At 44.0% G+C, this 15,592-nt stretch overlaps 1 long non-coding RNA gene across 2 annotated transcripts in view; it reads right to left on the reverse strand.

Moving 5' to 3' along the window:
- Positions 1-15,592, reverse strand: part of LOC137096733 (uncharacterized) — a 151,206-nt gene that overhangs the window by 40,856 nt on the left and 94,758 nt on the right. The gene's annotated exons all lie outside the window — the stretch shown is intronic.

A 15,592-nucleotide genomic window follows, 5' to 3' on the forward strand; every position in this document is an offset into this window, starting at 1 on the left:
CGACCAAGATAAATCACCCTTCGAGCAAAAATAGCAGGAGTGCAGGCAGGCAATGTGGTGTTGTGTTTTAGCAGTTGGACTTTACTTCTAGAGCTCAGGGTTCAAATCTGGACACCACCATGGATGTCTTGTGGAAGTCACACACTCTCAGCTTCAAACGAGGCCACCGAGGAAATCCCATAATATAGTCAAAGGCTTTTGTGGCTGGAATCACTGAGTTGTTTTAAGTTTTCGGGGCTGTATAGCCATGTTCCAGAATCATTGTGGAAAGTCCAGGGTGGGAGAAAGAACTCCAGTCAGAAAATAATCAGGGACAGCTACTCACCTCTCAACAAAGGATTCTGCCAGGCAGTAACAAGCCACACCTAAAAACTGTCAGGCCATCAAATGCTAATCAAGGTGGCCAACTGAAACATTCATACCAATCTCCAAAAGACAAGAGTTCTTTCTCCCACTCTGGACTTTCCACAGATATATAAACCCAAAATTTTTTTGTAATTGTCTTTTATGTGTACTGTACACCGCCATGAGTCGCCCTTATGGGCTGAGAATGGCGGTTAATAAGTGCATCAAATAAATAAATAAATAAATATTCCTAGTTCCAACAGACCTCACAAACTCTGAGGATGCCTGCCATAGATGCAGGCGAAACATCAGGAGAGAATGCTTCTGAAACATGGCCATAAAGCCCCCAAAACTTAAAACAACCAAGAAAACCCAAAATAAATTCTCCTCACGACTTGAAGGTGCACAACAAACAGAAGGGTTCCACGCAGAATTTGTTCTCAACTTTTTTATATTCATGGGATTGATTTCACTTGGTTTGAAGCTAATGATAAAAGTGTATGAGGATCATGATTACTATGACTACCTACAGTAGCATTAAGAATCTGCAGTGTTAGTATAGTTAATCATTTGCACCCATATGCACACTTTTCCTCCTTTTCTAGTTCTAGACTAGGCTGTGTTTTGTAGTACTAAAGACATTTTCTCCCAAGGGCTGACACAGCAAGAAGTAAGCTGCATAGACACCTTGTCTTTCCCACTCATTCCTAACTCTTCTGTTTATTACTTCCCAACTCCAGGCTCCTCATCTTCCCATTCCACACAAGCAATTGTTTTATGGTCACAAGTCCAGGCTCCTAGTCTTCAGATAAACATATTATTTCAAGGTTTACTCCAAAGGATGAATAGGGATTGGAGTGTAGAAAACACAGGAATCCCCTTATTTTATGTCCTTGGCTATAAAAGACTGGCACTGAAGTCTGTTCCACTCCTACTTGCTGGGGAATCTGAGCTGTTAGGCTCAAAAATAGCTCTCAGTTGGGGCAATTCCACCAAAATATAGCAAAGTACCAGGAGTAAACTCCTTAACCAGCAGTGTGTGGTAAGCAAGGGAAGGTTTCTATTCCTTAGGATGGCTCAGAGTAAAACCTTTGCTTCAAAAATATTTATTGAAGTAAAAAAGAAATGCATTCTTGAAAGAAAAGTATTGGAGCTAACTAGTTTACTAAATCTCATCTCCTAAAGAAGGTAAAAGGTTTTTAAAAGTCCATGCAGCTACAGTTTGCCTACAGAGAGGCAAAATGTTCATCCTCACAGGGAAAAAGAAAAGCAGAAGAGTCTCAAAATGGTGGAGACTGCATAGTCAACCCAGGGCAGTTTCAAACTTAAGAGGAAGTTCCCTCACAGAAATTCCATTACTACTTCATCAAAGGGGAAGGAGACAGTGGCTAGCAGGAAAGACAAAGACAAAGCCCCTTAGAGAAACATACTTAGCTCCCTTCCACACAGATGAATAAAATCTCATATTATATGCTTTGAACTGGAATATATGTCAGTGTGGACTCGGATAATCCAGTTCAAAGCATATATTGTGGGATTTTCTGCCTTGATATTCTGGGTTAAAGGACTGTGTGAAAGGGCACCTAGGAATGTGGGGGAAAGGAATTCTTCAGTTTAGCCCTGTCTATAGTCTAGATACTCATTGAGGACTAGAAACTTGTTGACACAAAAACTTGTGCAATCCAGGGATGAAACCCAACACAACTAATAAAAGTTAATTCTCAAAAGGTGTCACAATTAGACCTAGATCTTTGGGTGATCTGGAGCCCTTCCACACAGTCCTACATCCCAGAATATCAAGGCAGAAAATTCCACAATATCTGCTTTGAACTGGGTTATCTGAGTCCACACTCAGATAATGTAGGATTTTCTGCCTTGATATTCTGGGATATCAGACTGTGTGGAAGGGCACTTGGAGTAGACTTACAAAGTTTTCTCACTCCCACTTGTTTTAGTGCAGATTAGAACTCTCATGTTTTAGACCCCTTTTACACTGCCCTATAATCCAGATTATCAAATCAGATAATCTGCATTATCTGCTTTGAATTTGGTTATTGGTGTCTAAACTACCAGTTCAAACTTGTTTACTTTTTAAACTGAAAATACTTTAAATTTAGAATCTACAGCTGGAAGCATTTTTTCCCATGTATTTAAAACAATTTTGCACATTTCATAAGAATAAGTAATGCTAATTGCAGGACTTGGCAGGACAATTTTTAGTTTGATAGTTTTTGAGCAAATATTTACATGATGTGGAAGAACTGCATGGTCTCAGGTTTCTTAAAGCAAACGGCTGTTTTAAAAATTAGGCAGCCACACAAATTATGTTAAGATAAGGAGCATGTTTTAGCTTCATGACATTCCTTCAGCTAAAAACACTACTTACAGTTTCAGGGCCCTTCCACACAGCCATATAACCTAGAATATCAAGGCAGAAAATCCCATGATATCCGTTTTTAACTGGGTTATCTGAGATCACTCTGGGCCTTTCCATATAACCTGATATCCCAGAATATCAAGGCAGAAAATCCCACATTATCTGAGAGTGGACTGAGATAACCCAATTTTGACGGAGATCTTCATGGCTAATTGTGGACTTGAACCCATGTCTCTTAAATCTATTTGACCCTAGCCCATATCACCTTAAAATTAGACCTGAATTAATTTTTCTAGTTAGCATTCTCATCACAATAGTGCTAGGTTTATTAATAATAATAATAATAATAATAATAATAATATCATCTTATATAATAAATGAGGCCATCCTCCAGAGCAATGTCCATTGCATGATCATTACAACATTCAGCAGATGGCTTGTCTGTGTAAATAAGCTATAGCTGGCCAGACATCACAGGGAGAATTTTCATCCTGTTTTTCCTTGAAGGCCGGTGGTTTTCAGTGCTGAATAAACTTATCTCACCTCTGTTTCCATGAAATTCATTATAAGATCCTAATGTCATAGGGATGGAACTAAATTACTAGGATTGGAAGTGAATCAAAGGACCAATTTCATAGGGTTGGAACTAAACTAATGGACTGTAGGTCCATTAAGAACAATGAGATTTCAGTCAGCCATGACTAATTTAAGTATCACTAATTTCAATGTGCTCTAAGCATGCCTAAATCTGAATCTAACACAGAGATTGTTAGTCTGGTCGATGGATTTGAAAGGGGTTGGATAACTGTAATCACTTACCAGGATTAAAGGGGAAAGGTTGTAAGCACCCTACTCATTGTTTAAGTTTGATGGATTCCAAAGCAAGTTAGGGGAAGCATTCATCCCTGGACTGAAAAATATGCCCTCTCTTCTGCTTGATATTCTGGGTTATATGACAGTGTGGAAGGGCCCTAAAAATCTCTTATAAATACACCCAGGCCCCTTCCACACAACCCTATATCCCAGAGTATCAAGGCAGAAAACTCCACATGATTTGAGTGATTTGAACAGATAACCCAGTTCAAATCACATACTGTGGGATTTTCTGCTTTGATATTCTGGGATATAGGGCTGTGTGGAAGGGCCCTATGCTTTCCCCTCGCGTTTTCTGTTCAAGTAATGACATGCCTCTGTGAATGGGTTATGAAGATTCAAAACACCAAGCAACGATGTTCAGGTCACAAAAAACGCATTCCTTTTCAGGTCCATACATTCACAGGACTATCTGCAGCCCCTTCTACACTGCCACATAAAATCCAGATTATCTGTTTTGAACTGGATTGTATAGCATTGTATAATCCAGTTCAAAGCAGATAATGTGGATTTTCTGCTTTGATAATCTGGGTTATATGGCAGTGTAAAATGAGTCTGGATATAGTGATAAGTGGGTATTTTAGGGCCCTTTCACGCTATCATATAACCCAGAATCCACAATATCTGCTTTGAGTCCACACTGCCATAGAACCCAGTTCAAAGCAGATAATGTGGGACTTTATACAGCTGTGTGGAAGGGGCCTTAGAGGTCTTTCGTTCACAGGGTCCCCATATATCAAACTCAATGGCAATTAACACCACCATGGGAATTCCATTCAAATGTATGATGATCCTTCTCCAATGAGAGACAGTGTATGTTTTTGTCAAGGCAACTAGATGAGAAGCAACCTCTGTTTCTGATGTTAGTGTTTCCATTCTTGGCTGATAACCTTCAAATGCAAGGCATCATGTTACATTGGGAGGATGAAGACACAGTTGTGGACTGTGCATATGTGTGAGAAACTTCCCCACCTTCCTACTTCTGGTGGTCTGCTAATAGGACTGGTCTTCCTTTGAACATCTGAAAACTCATCCTCCTTCATTCTGTCTCAAGATATCATGCAAGTACCCCCTTTTGGGGAACATCTTTCCCGATGAAAAAATCCAGAGATTGCCAGATTTCCATACTTTTTATTTAGCCTCTTGTTTGACCAATGAAATCGTTGGAGAATCTGAGCTGTTAGGTTCAAATATAACCCTCAGTTAGGGTGGTTCCACCATAAATATAGCAGAGTACCAGAAGTAAACTTCATATCCAGCAGAAACTTAGATGTGATGAGCTGGGATGGCCTTCTATATATCAGGATGGACCAGGATTACAGAGTCAGTGTTGGAAATTGGAGCTGTTAGGCTCAAAAAATAACCCTCACTTGGGGTGATTCCACCATAAATATAGAAGACTGCTAGAAGAAGACTTAATAACCAGCAGAAACTTACCAGTGTGGTGAGTCAGGATTAGCTTCCATTCAACAGGATGGTACAGGATTGCAGAGAAAGAACTTTAGATTCAAATATATTTACTGAAGTAAAAAAGAAATCCATTCTAGATAGAAAAGGGTCTTGGAGCTAACTAGCTTACTAAACTAATCTAAGGAAGGTAAAAAGATAAAATATCAAAGGTATCCATGTAGCTACATTTTGCCTGGAGAAAGGCAAAATGCGTCCTCACTGGAAGGGAGACAAAAGCAGAGAGAAGACAATGAAGAATGACCATATGGCCAAAAACCCAGGGCAATAAAAAATACCTTTAAAGATAAAGTTGCCTCATCCCTCACAGAGATTTCATTGCTACATCTTCAAAGGGTGGGGTGGGGGTGGGGGGCGCAGAGATTGTGGCAAGCAAGAAGAGTAAAGAGAAAGTCCTTTCTGAGAGAAGCATGCATAACAATGTGGGAAAAGGAATCTCTCTCTCTAACCCTATATCTAAATCTAGCTATTATTGAGGACTGGAGACCTGTGCAGTCCAGGGATGAAACCCAACAGTCAGAACTTTAGATTCAAAAATATTTATTGAAGTAAAAGAAATACATTGATATAAAAAGTCTTAGAGTTAACTAGCTTACTAAATGTCTACTAAAGAGGTAAAAGGGTAAAAAGTCCATGCAGTTACATTTTGCCTAGAGAGAGACAAAATGTGCATTATCATAGGTAGAAAGAAAAGCAATAGAGAATGGAGAAATGGGGAATGGCCACATGGCTAGCCCAGGCAATAAAAATACCTTTAAAAAGGAAGTTCCCTCACAGAATTCCATTTCTACATCCTCAAAGGGGAGGAGACAGTGGTATGGAGCAAGAGTAAAGGCAAAGCCCTTTGGGAAACATGCATAGGAATGTGGGAGGAATCCCTCAGCCTAATTCTAGCTCTAGCTACTCATTGAGGTCTGGAAACTTGATGAAACCAGAGACTTGTGCAGTCCAGGAATGAAACCCCCCAGGAATAAAATGGATTTTGGATTAATTTTTCCCAGATGGCCAACACAGGCACAAAATTTGCTTTTAGAACTGGAGGACTCAAAGTTATCCACAAGAACCAATTTGTGCTAGAGGAAAAAAAACACCAGGCCAGCATAAACTCAATTAGTTTCCTGTTGAATCTTTCTAATTGGAGGGCCCAACTTGGGATAATACTGTAAGCTGTGCAGTGGGGGGTGGGAGAAACACATTCCGAGCAAGTCTCTGGCAACATCAACCCTGTAACTGCACCGTTGTTCGCTTCAATTATAAACCCAGACTTTGGTCTCAAAGCATCCAGCTTAAATGTTTTGTTACAAATGCAGGGGATTGTCGAAAGAAAGGGGAATTTCACCTGAGTGCCTGATGGTGGCTGGGAGCAGCTGAGCCTGAATGAGGAACTCTTTTTCTATTAACTATCCACCGCAGCAAACTACCCAGGGAATGATCCCCACGACACACCCCTGTATAGCTTTCCTTCAGCAAAGCTTTCTTGATCCAACTTTCCAGGCTGAGCATATTTACCACCAGAAATTGGCACTGGTTTACCGAAGCAACAGCCTCCAAATTATTCTTTGGTATCTCTCACGGCAGACATTCTTTCCAAATCCCTTACATTCCAGTTTGTATTTACCTAAGCTAATGAGATATCCCTGCTACAGCACAATAATTACTCACCTGTGGCTTTGGCATCACACCAAACGACCTCCTCCCCCTTCCCAGTGTTTTGGGGACAAAACTGACTCTTCCTCTCCATGGTTTCAAGGTCTCTGCTTGAACCATCCTCCCTCCCTCCCTCCCTTCCTCCCCTCTTTTCCCTCTGAAAGGGATTTATCTTGAGGCTGTGAGGGTTTGGAAAAGGAAAGAAGAGATCCTTAATGGCTCTTCCAGGCTGTTTTCTAGAAGATGTCTGTAATGTTCAGCTTTCTCTCCAAGCACATCACTCCTTTCCTCTTCCCCTGTTTTCTTCCTGTGCCTTTCCCATTTCAGGACTCCGTTGTGTTGGGAATCAGAGATGTTAGGCTCAAAAATAACTCCCACTTGTGGTGATTCCACTATAAATATAGCAGAGTGCTAGAAGCAGACTTTTTAACCAGCAGAAACTTACATGTGGTGAGCCAGGATTAACTTTCATTCAACAGAATGGAACAGGACTGCAGAGAAAGAACTTTAGATTCAAAATATTTATTGAAATAAAAAGAAATCCATTCTAGATAGAAAAGGGTCTTGGAGCTAACTAGTTTACTAAGCTCATCTTCTAAGGAAGGTAAAAGGATAAAATATCAAAAGTATCAATGCAGCTACATTTTGCCTGGAGAAAGGCAAAATGTGTCCTCACTGAAAGAGGGACAAAAGCAGGGAGAGGACAATGGAGAATGACCACAGCACATTAGTCATCATAGAATGGCAGTATAAGGTGAAAATGTGGAGGCCAAAAAAAGGCAGAGGAAAAAATAATCCCCTCTGGATTTATATGTGGCAACCTGAAATCATAGAATCATAGAATTGGAAGAGACCTCGTGGGCCATCCAATCCAACCCCCTGCCAAGAAGCAGGAATATTGCATTCAAAGCACCCCTGACAGATGGCCATCTAGCCTCTGTTTAAAAACCTCCAAAGAAGGAGCCTCCACCACACTTCAAGTCCACACATGTATGTTTGTTGCTGGTTGCATACATGCATGGGAATGTGAGGGAAGGAATCCTTCAGTGTAGCCCTGTCTCTACCCTAGCCATTATTGAGGACAGAAAACTTGATGACACAAGACACTTGTGCAGTCCAGGGATGAAACCCAACACATAGCTAAAAGAGTGAATGAACTTTATTTGAGACAAATATTTTGTTGGAGCTCAGATCTAGTTGTCAAAGTATCATCTGTGGTGGTTTATCCCTACATTTGTCCTTATACTATACAGAAACATGTGTGAAATTACTCTTAGTCATTTTTTCCATGAGTAATAACAGCTTGGTTTGGGGTGAATGCTCTCTAATAAATAGGAAGTTTAATTCAACCTGTGGTGTCTGAAACTTGAATTTAGTCATTAATTGTACTGTTAGTTTTAATAAGTTGTTCTTTCCTCAGTGGAATTCAAAATACAACTTACCCTAACATTTCTAAAAGTTCAGCATAGGTGTGATTTTGCTTCCAAGATCAGAGGGCCTCTGGTGCCTTTAGGATATTTAATCAGGGATCCTTATCCTAATCTTAGTGGGGTTTGATCTTATTGTTGAGTGCCTTCAAATCGTTTCTAATTTATGGCTCTATCAAGGAGTTTTCTTGGTGGGTTGCTGTGAGTTTTGCCGGTCAGAAGCATTCTCTCCTGACGTTTCACCACATCTATGACAGGCATCCTTGGAGGTTGTAAGGTCTGTTGGAAACTAGGCAAGTGAGGTTTATATATCTGTGGAATGTCCAGGCTGGGAGAAAGAACTCTCCTCTGCTTGAGGCAGGTGTGAATGTTGCAATTGGCCACCTTGATTAGCATTGAATGACCTTGCAGCTTCAAAGCTTTTGCCTCTCCCTGAGGCTGAGAGAGAAACATACCCACAGTCACCCAGTGGCTTCCCATGGTCGAGGAGGATTCAAAGCCTGGTCTCCAGCGTCCTACTCCAACACCCAAAATCATGATTCCCTAGTGCTTTACCACTTCAGAGCAAGCCTTCGTTGCAATCTCTACAGCACAATGCTATTGATAAAGCGACGTCAGCTTGTTTAATTCCATTTCCGCTTTCTGGAGCTAATTGTTTACTCCAGCAATTAACCCAAGAATGATGTCTCAGCGTGTGCAAACGTGGATACCATTTGATCAGAAAAAGTGGATCGTAGTTGGCTGTTCTTAGTCCAGAACATAGACACAACCACCCCGACTTCCTCAGCCATGGCTTCTCTACGATGTCTCTCCCCGAGTTTGGTTGAAGTGTAATTTTGTCAGCCCAAGGAACAGGCCTTCATCCCTCCATTTAGTGATGCTGAAGGGTTTTTTTTTTTGGTTTTTTTTACAGAGAAAGGCTTCTTGGCTTGCTTGGTTCCCAATGCACAAAGGTTTTCGTCATTATGTTAGTCTCTCTCTACACAGTCATATAACCCAAGGCAGAAAATCCCACAATATCTGCTTTGAACTGAGTTATCTGAGTCCACACTGCCATATAACCCATTTCAAAGCAGGAAATGTGGGATTTTATTCAGCTGTGTGGAAGGCTTAAGACTTTGTAAAACGAAAACTCCCATATTCAGTGAGCCACGGTAGCTAAAGGGGTGTTAACCTGCCTGTATTCGACAGTGTAGATGCACCCCAAGGTTGAGGATTTCAAGACACCGCCAGGATATTCATAGAATAAAGACCCATGATGATAGTTGCTAGCAGCACTATTATTGTAACCGCAGTTTTATCTAAGGACCCTTCCACACAGACCTATATCCTAGAACAGGGATCTCCAAACTTTTTAAACAGAGGGCCAGGTCACAGTCCTTCAAACTGTTGGAGGGCCGGATTATAATTTGAAAAAAAAATGAATAAATTCCTATGCACACTGCACATATCTTATTTGTAGTGCAAAAAAAACCAACAACACTTAAAACAATACAATAATTAAAATGAAGAACAATTTTAACAAATATAAACTTATTAGTATTTCAATGGGAAGTGTGGACCTGCTTTTGTTTGATGAGATAGGATTGTTGTTGTGTGCTTTCTAGTAGTTTCAGACTTAGGGGCTGGGTAAATGACCTTGGAGGGCTGTATCCGGCCCCTGGGCCTCAGTTTGAGGACCCCTGTCCTAGAATATCAAGGCAGAAAATCCCACATTATCTGAGTGTGGACTCAGAGAACCCAGCTCAAACAGATATTGTGGGATTTTCTGCCTTGATATTCTGGGATATAAAGGTGTGTGGAAGGGCTCTCAGATAAACCAGTTCAAAGCAAATATTGTGGGATTTTCTGTCTTGATATTATGAGCTATAGGGCTGTGTGGAAGGACCCCAAGTTTAATTAGTCTGGAATTCAACGAAATTGTGTGCCATGCTTTTTCATTTCTAAGCCTCGCTGATAGTGCAGTTACATTGTAGAATATGTTGGGTTTTATCCCCAGACTGCACAAGTCTCTTGTGTCATCAATGGCCCTTCCACACAGCCCCATATCCCAGAATATCAAGGCAGATAATCCCACAATATCTACTTTGAACTGAGTTATCTGAATCCACACTCATAATGTGGGATTTTCTGCCTTGATATTCTAGGACAGGGGTCAGGAACCTTCGGCCCTCCAGGTGTGGTGGACTTCAACTCCCACAATTCCTTGAGGCTCGGCATTCGCCCAAAGGCTTACCTTGGCCTCAAGGAATTGTGGGAGTTGAAGTCCACCACACCTGGAGGGCTGAAGGTTCCCCATGCCTGTTCTAGGATATAGGGCTGTGTGGAAGGGCCCCAAGTCTCCAGTCCTCAATAAGTAGCTGGCTACAGATAGAATTAAGCTGAGGGATTCCTTTCCCCACTTTGCCCTGATGTTTCCCAAAAGGGCTTTGTCTTTCCTCCTCCTTCTGTCTCCTCCCCCTTTGAAGATGTACCAATTGAATCTCTGCGAGGAAACTTACTTTTTAATGGTATTTTGATTGCCCTGGGCTTGGCCATGTGGCCATTCACCACCTTTGTCTCTTCTGCCTTTTCTTCCTTCCAGTGAGAACGCAAATTTTGCCTCTCTCGGCAAAATGAAGCTGCATGGATTTTTTTTGAACCCTTTAGCTTTCTTAGAAGAGGAGACTTAGTAAGCTCATTTCTTTTGCTTCAATACATATATTTGAACCTTGTCATGTATCATGTTCTACAGTTGATGGCGGTTGGTGGTGGCAGGCCTAGCAGTCGGTGATGGAAGAGTTAATATAAGTCTTAGTTCTAAAGGATTGAGTAATCTGTAAGTAAGAGTTCATGGGTGAAAGCAATTAAGGGTGGAAGTATGCAAGAGATAGGTTGCAATTGGGTGTTTCTGGATATAATGAGCTAGCCTTGGGATGATCTTCAGGAGAAAAGGATTTGTCTTATTTTGGTGGTAGATGCTGCTGGTTTCCCCCCAGGTTTGTGGATTTTTGGTATCCTGATCTGTCTCCTATGCTCTTGGAACCTTGAATCTCTGGACTGGCTTTGGACTATGGTATAGACTCTTGATCTCTGGACTTTGCTCATTGAACTCTAGGCGTTTGACCGCTGAACTGGACCTTGACTACGGTGTTATATTGAACCTGCAGCAGTGTTTGCTGTCAATTTATGTTTTATATTCTGTGACTGGGTGCTATCTTTATGTTTTATATTTTGGACTATTCAAACAGCTAGAAAGTAAGTGCTGTCTGTGGGAAGCGAGAATGGCCGTTGGGAGAGCGCTGAGAAAGAATGGCTTGAGGAAGGGTCAGGGGAAGGGCTGCCAGGGGCTTTTCCCTTCCTTTTATCGCTGCTCCGGCTGGAGAGGCAACGGAGAGCTGGACAGGGCAGCGCGTCCTGCGGGGAAGGCGGAACAACGACGGGGCGCGCTTTCCTTGAAAAGGCGGGAAGCGCCCGAGAGGCCTCCTCCTCCTCCTCCTCCTCCTCGTTGTCTTGGGCCCGTTTTTCTGGCGAGGCTTCCTGCCCTCCGCGAGCCTCCTTCCGCCTTGTGCCTCTGCTGCGAGATGAATGACAGCCATCCACGACCCTCGTTTCCTTCACCAAATAATATGACTTCCCCCCTTAGAGGAGAATTGACGTGTTTGTCAGAACTGTCCTGTCTCCCTCCGAAGTGTCATTCAACCCGCGTTTGGGGCTTGCGGTTTCCTTTTTATTTATATTTTTCAGGATCCTAGCCCTTTATTTCAGCTTTCTGGCTAGCCACCAGGGAAATAGGCCCCATCTTTCCAACTGTGGGAGCTATTTATTTTTCTGTGTCAGGAGCTACTTGAGAAACTGCAAGTCGCTTCTGGTGTGAGAGAATTGGCGTCTCCCAGGGGGCTGCCCAGGGGACGCCTGGATGTTTTACTACCCTGTGGGGGGCTTCTCTCATGCCCCCACATGGGAAGCTGGAGCTGACAGAAGGGAGCTCACCCCGCTCCCCAGTTTTTAACCCATTGCATCAGGGGAACTCCTGGATAACAAACTAACAAAAAGTGTGCCAAAGAAAGCCCTTCATCCGCATCAGGACCTTGTGGCTTGTGGATCTCGAGTTCCAGATCAGGTTCTTGAAAACCAGTTTGAAACTGCATAAATAGTATTGATGGGGTTTCAATATAGCCCTGGTGCCACACCTCGCGGTGGAATTGTTTGTGGAATTTCTCCCTTCAATTCCCTCTCTTTAAGATTTTTTCTCTAGTGTGATGAAGCAACAGTGCATCTACACTGCTGATATAAAGCAGTTTGACACCACTTAAACTGCTAGGGCTCAATGCTATAGACTCCTGGCAGTTGTTCTTTTGGAGATGATTTGGCAAAAAAGGTGAAACACCTTGAAAAGCTACAGCTCCCACTATTCCATAGCTTGGAGTCTTGCAGCCGAATTGGAGCGAAAGTATTCATTCCGCAGGAGAGTCCGAACAGCCGCCTTGGTTCCCCCGCTGGGCTCTCCTTCGTGGATGTGGGGCTGTTTGTGGAATTTCCCCCTCAATTTGTCTCTCTTAAATACAAAGCTAAAATACATTCCCTCTTGAAAAGTTAATACACTGACACTGTTCTCAGCTACGAAACCTTATCTCAGTTCGACGGCCTTTTGGGGGCTTTCTTGCTACAAAGAGCAAGATCCTGAAAGAAAGAAATCGAGGATCTATTTTTGAAGTGTCAGGAGCGACTTGAGAAACTGCAAGTGGCATCTGGTGTGAGAGAATTGGTCGTCTTCATGGACGTTGCCCAGGGGACGCCCGGATGTTTGATGGTTTACCATCCTGTAGGAGACTTCTCTCATATGAGGAGCTGGAGCTGACAGACGGGAGCTCACCCTGCTCCCAGATTGGAACTGCTGACCTATTGGTCAGCAGATCTGTCAGCACAAGGGTTTAACCCATTGCAAAACGGGGGGGGGGGGGTCCATCGAGGATCTATGATATACTGTGAAGAGGAGAGAGTTTGTGGTCGCTTCTACACTTCCATATTATCCAGATTATCAAAGCAGATAATACTCATTATCTGAACTAGATTATCTGAGTCTCCACTGTCATATAATCCAGTTCAAAATAGATAATGTGGATTGTATATGCCAGTGTAAAAAGAAGAGGGCTGAGTTTCCACCCTGGGTGTGATTCCAACTCTGTTTGGCTCTACACTGCCCAATATTTCAGGATCTGATCCAAGATCACCTTTTCAACCCAGATTATCTGGCAGTGTAGACATAATCCAGTTCAAAGCAAATCTAGGATCAGATCCTGAGATATAGGGCAGTGTAGAAGGAGCCCAGGTCCCACACAGCTAAATAAAATCTCGCATTATTTGCTTTGAACTGGAATATATGGCAGTGTGGACTCAGATAAACCAGTTCAAAGGAGATGCTGTGGACTTTTCTTCCTTGATATTTTGGGTTCTATGGAAGGGCCCTCAGTCTTTCGGGCAACAGCGGTCGGTCCAACCAACCGGGAAAGCCGGCCTTGACCTTAGGCAGCCCTTGCTTGAAGCAGTGGCAGCTTTTGGGCACTAACCAGGGAGGGATTTTCTGCCTCAGGCGCCCAATTCGTCTCGAATACCATTTCGTCTCCTTTGCTAAAGGGCGCTGCTGGCACTTCCCCAGACTTCAACTCCTAGGATCTCATAGCCTTGAGCCACGGGCGGTTAAAGTGGTGTCAAACTGCATCCATGCTACAGTGTAGCAGCTGCACCCCCAATGTGCGAAGCCTCTCCGAGCCGCCTCGGGCCCTCCAGCTCCAGTCCTGCTCTGGTTTCACTTGTTGCCCGGCAGGCTGCTCGCAACAGCGGGAGCCATCAACGGGTTTTCCCCTCCTCCTCCTCCTCCTCTTCTTCTGTTTCTTTCCCCTTCCCTCTCTCGCTTTGCTCCTGAGTGATTGTAAATAGGTTTGACTAGCCGCTGATCCCAGGGTCAGGGCTCTCCTCCCGGCTTAATCCCGCGCTCTCCAAACACACTCTGGCCTCCCGCGCTCGCCTCTCCCTTTCGCTCCGCTCCGTCGCCTCCCCCGCCGGCCCTCCTCCCCTCCCTTCTTTGCCTTCCTCTTCCCCCCCCCCCCCCCATCAACCCCCTCTCCCTGTGGCCCCCCAAGGAAAGGAGGAGGAAGCCAAACGCCCAGAGGAGAGATGGGGACGGCATGATAAGAGAGGGAGAGAGGAGAAGGAAGGGGAAGGGGAGGAAAAAGAAGAAGAAGAGGAAGGAAAATATGAAGGGGAGGAAGAGGGAGGAGAGGAAGGAGAAGGAAGAGAGGGAAAAACGAAGAAGAAGGAAGAAGTACCATAAGGAGAGGAAGAGCAAAGGAAGGGGGAGGAAGGGAGGAAGGAACGACGGATGAGGTGGAGGAAGAAGTATCACAAGAAGAGGAAGAGCAGGGAAAAGGAAGTACAGGAAGGGGAAAAGACGAAGAGGAAGGAGGAGGAAGGAACGACGGATTATGGGAAGAAGTATCCAAAGAAGAGGAAGAGGAAGGAAAAGGAAGCACAGGAAGGGGGGAAAGACGAAGAGGAAGGTGGAGGAAGACGAGGACGACGGATAAGGAGGAGAAGAAGAGAAAGGAAAGCTGAATAGGAAGAAGAGGGGGATAAGAGGAAAGACGGAGGAAGGATTGAGAGAACGTGCATTTCATAACGAGGAAGAAAAGAAGGAAGAGAGGAGGAATGAGGTGGAAGAAAAGGAAGCCGAATGAGAGGAGGAAAAAGAGGAGGAGGAGAAAGAGAGAGACGAAAGGAAGAGAAGGAAGAGGAATGGGGAATCAAAAGGAAAGAAGGAAAGCTGAACAAGAAGACATGGGGGGGGGCTTGGGCTGAACGAGGGGTCCCCAGGTGAAGCCGGCGGGGTGTGTGTGTGTGTGGGGGGGGGGGGGGGGAGGCTTCGTTGGCCTGTTGGCGCGAAGAAGCAGCTGGGGAGAAGGCCTGGATGGTGTCAAGGCGGAAAGAGAAAAGGCCTCCCAACCAACAGCTGGTGGGAAATGAACTCGGGGTTGCTTGGGCCTGTGTTGGGCAAGGCGGGGAGTGAAATATAGCACACGGGGGGGGGGGGGCACAAAGTGGCGCCTAACGTTCAACGGAGCGTAAACAGAGAAGGGCGACCGGATCATTCCGACGCAAGGGCCATCCAAAGCAATGGGGCTGGGTGGAGTGAAGGCAAACTTGAGGACCCCATAGGATTGCTTTTCCTATGGCGTGGACTGGAAGTTTCTCAACAACAACAAACCAGACACGGAGTGGAAGAGGAGCGAAGGGTTGTGAGACTCAGAAAAGGCTAAAATATAGATGAGGTGGAGCAATTGCGGAGTTAGATGGGGAATGGGGATGGATCTCAGGGAAAGCGAAAAAGGAAAGAGGTTCATAAAGTAACAGCAGGTTGGTTTTGGGAGGGATTCCTTCCAATCAAGCGCAGTTGGGTTCAAAGGGCGGCTCTGCCTAG

Source organism: Anolis sagrei, chromosome 3 (genome assembly GCF_037176765.1).
Source record: "Anolis sagrei isolate rAnoSag1 chromosome 3, rAnoSag1.mat, whole genome shotgun sequence".
In the NCBI taxonomy this organism is placed as follows: Eukaryota; Metazoa; Chordata; class Lepidosauria; order Squamata; family Dactyloidae; genus Anolis; species Anolis sagrei.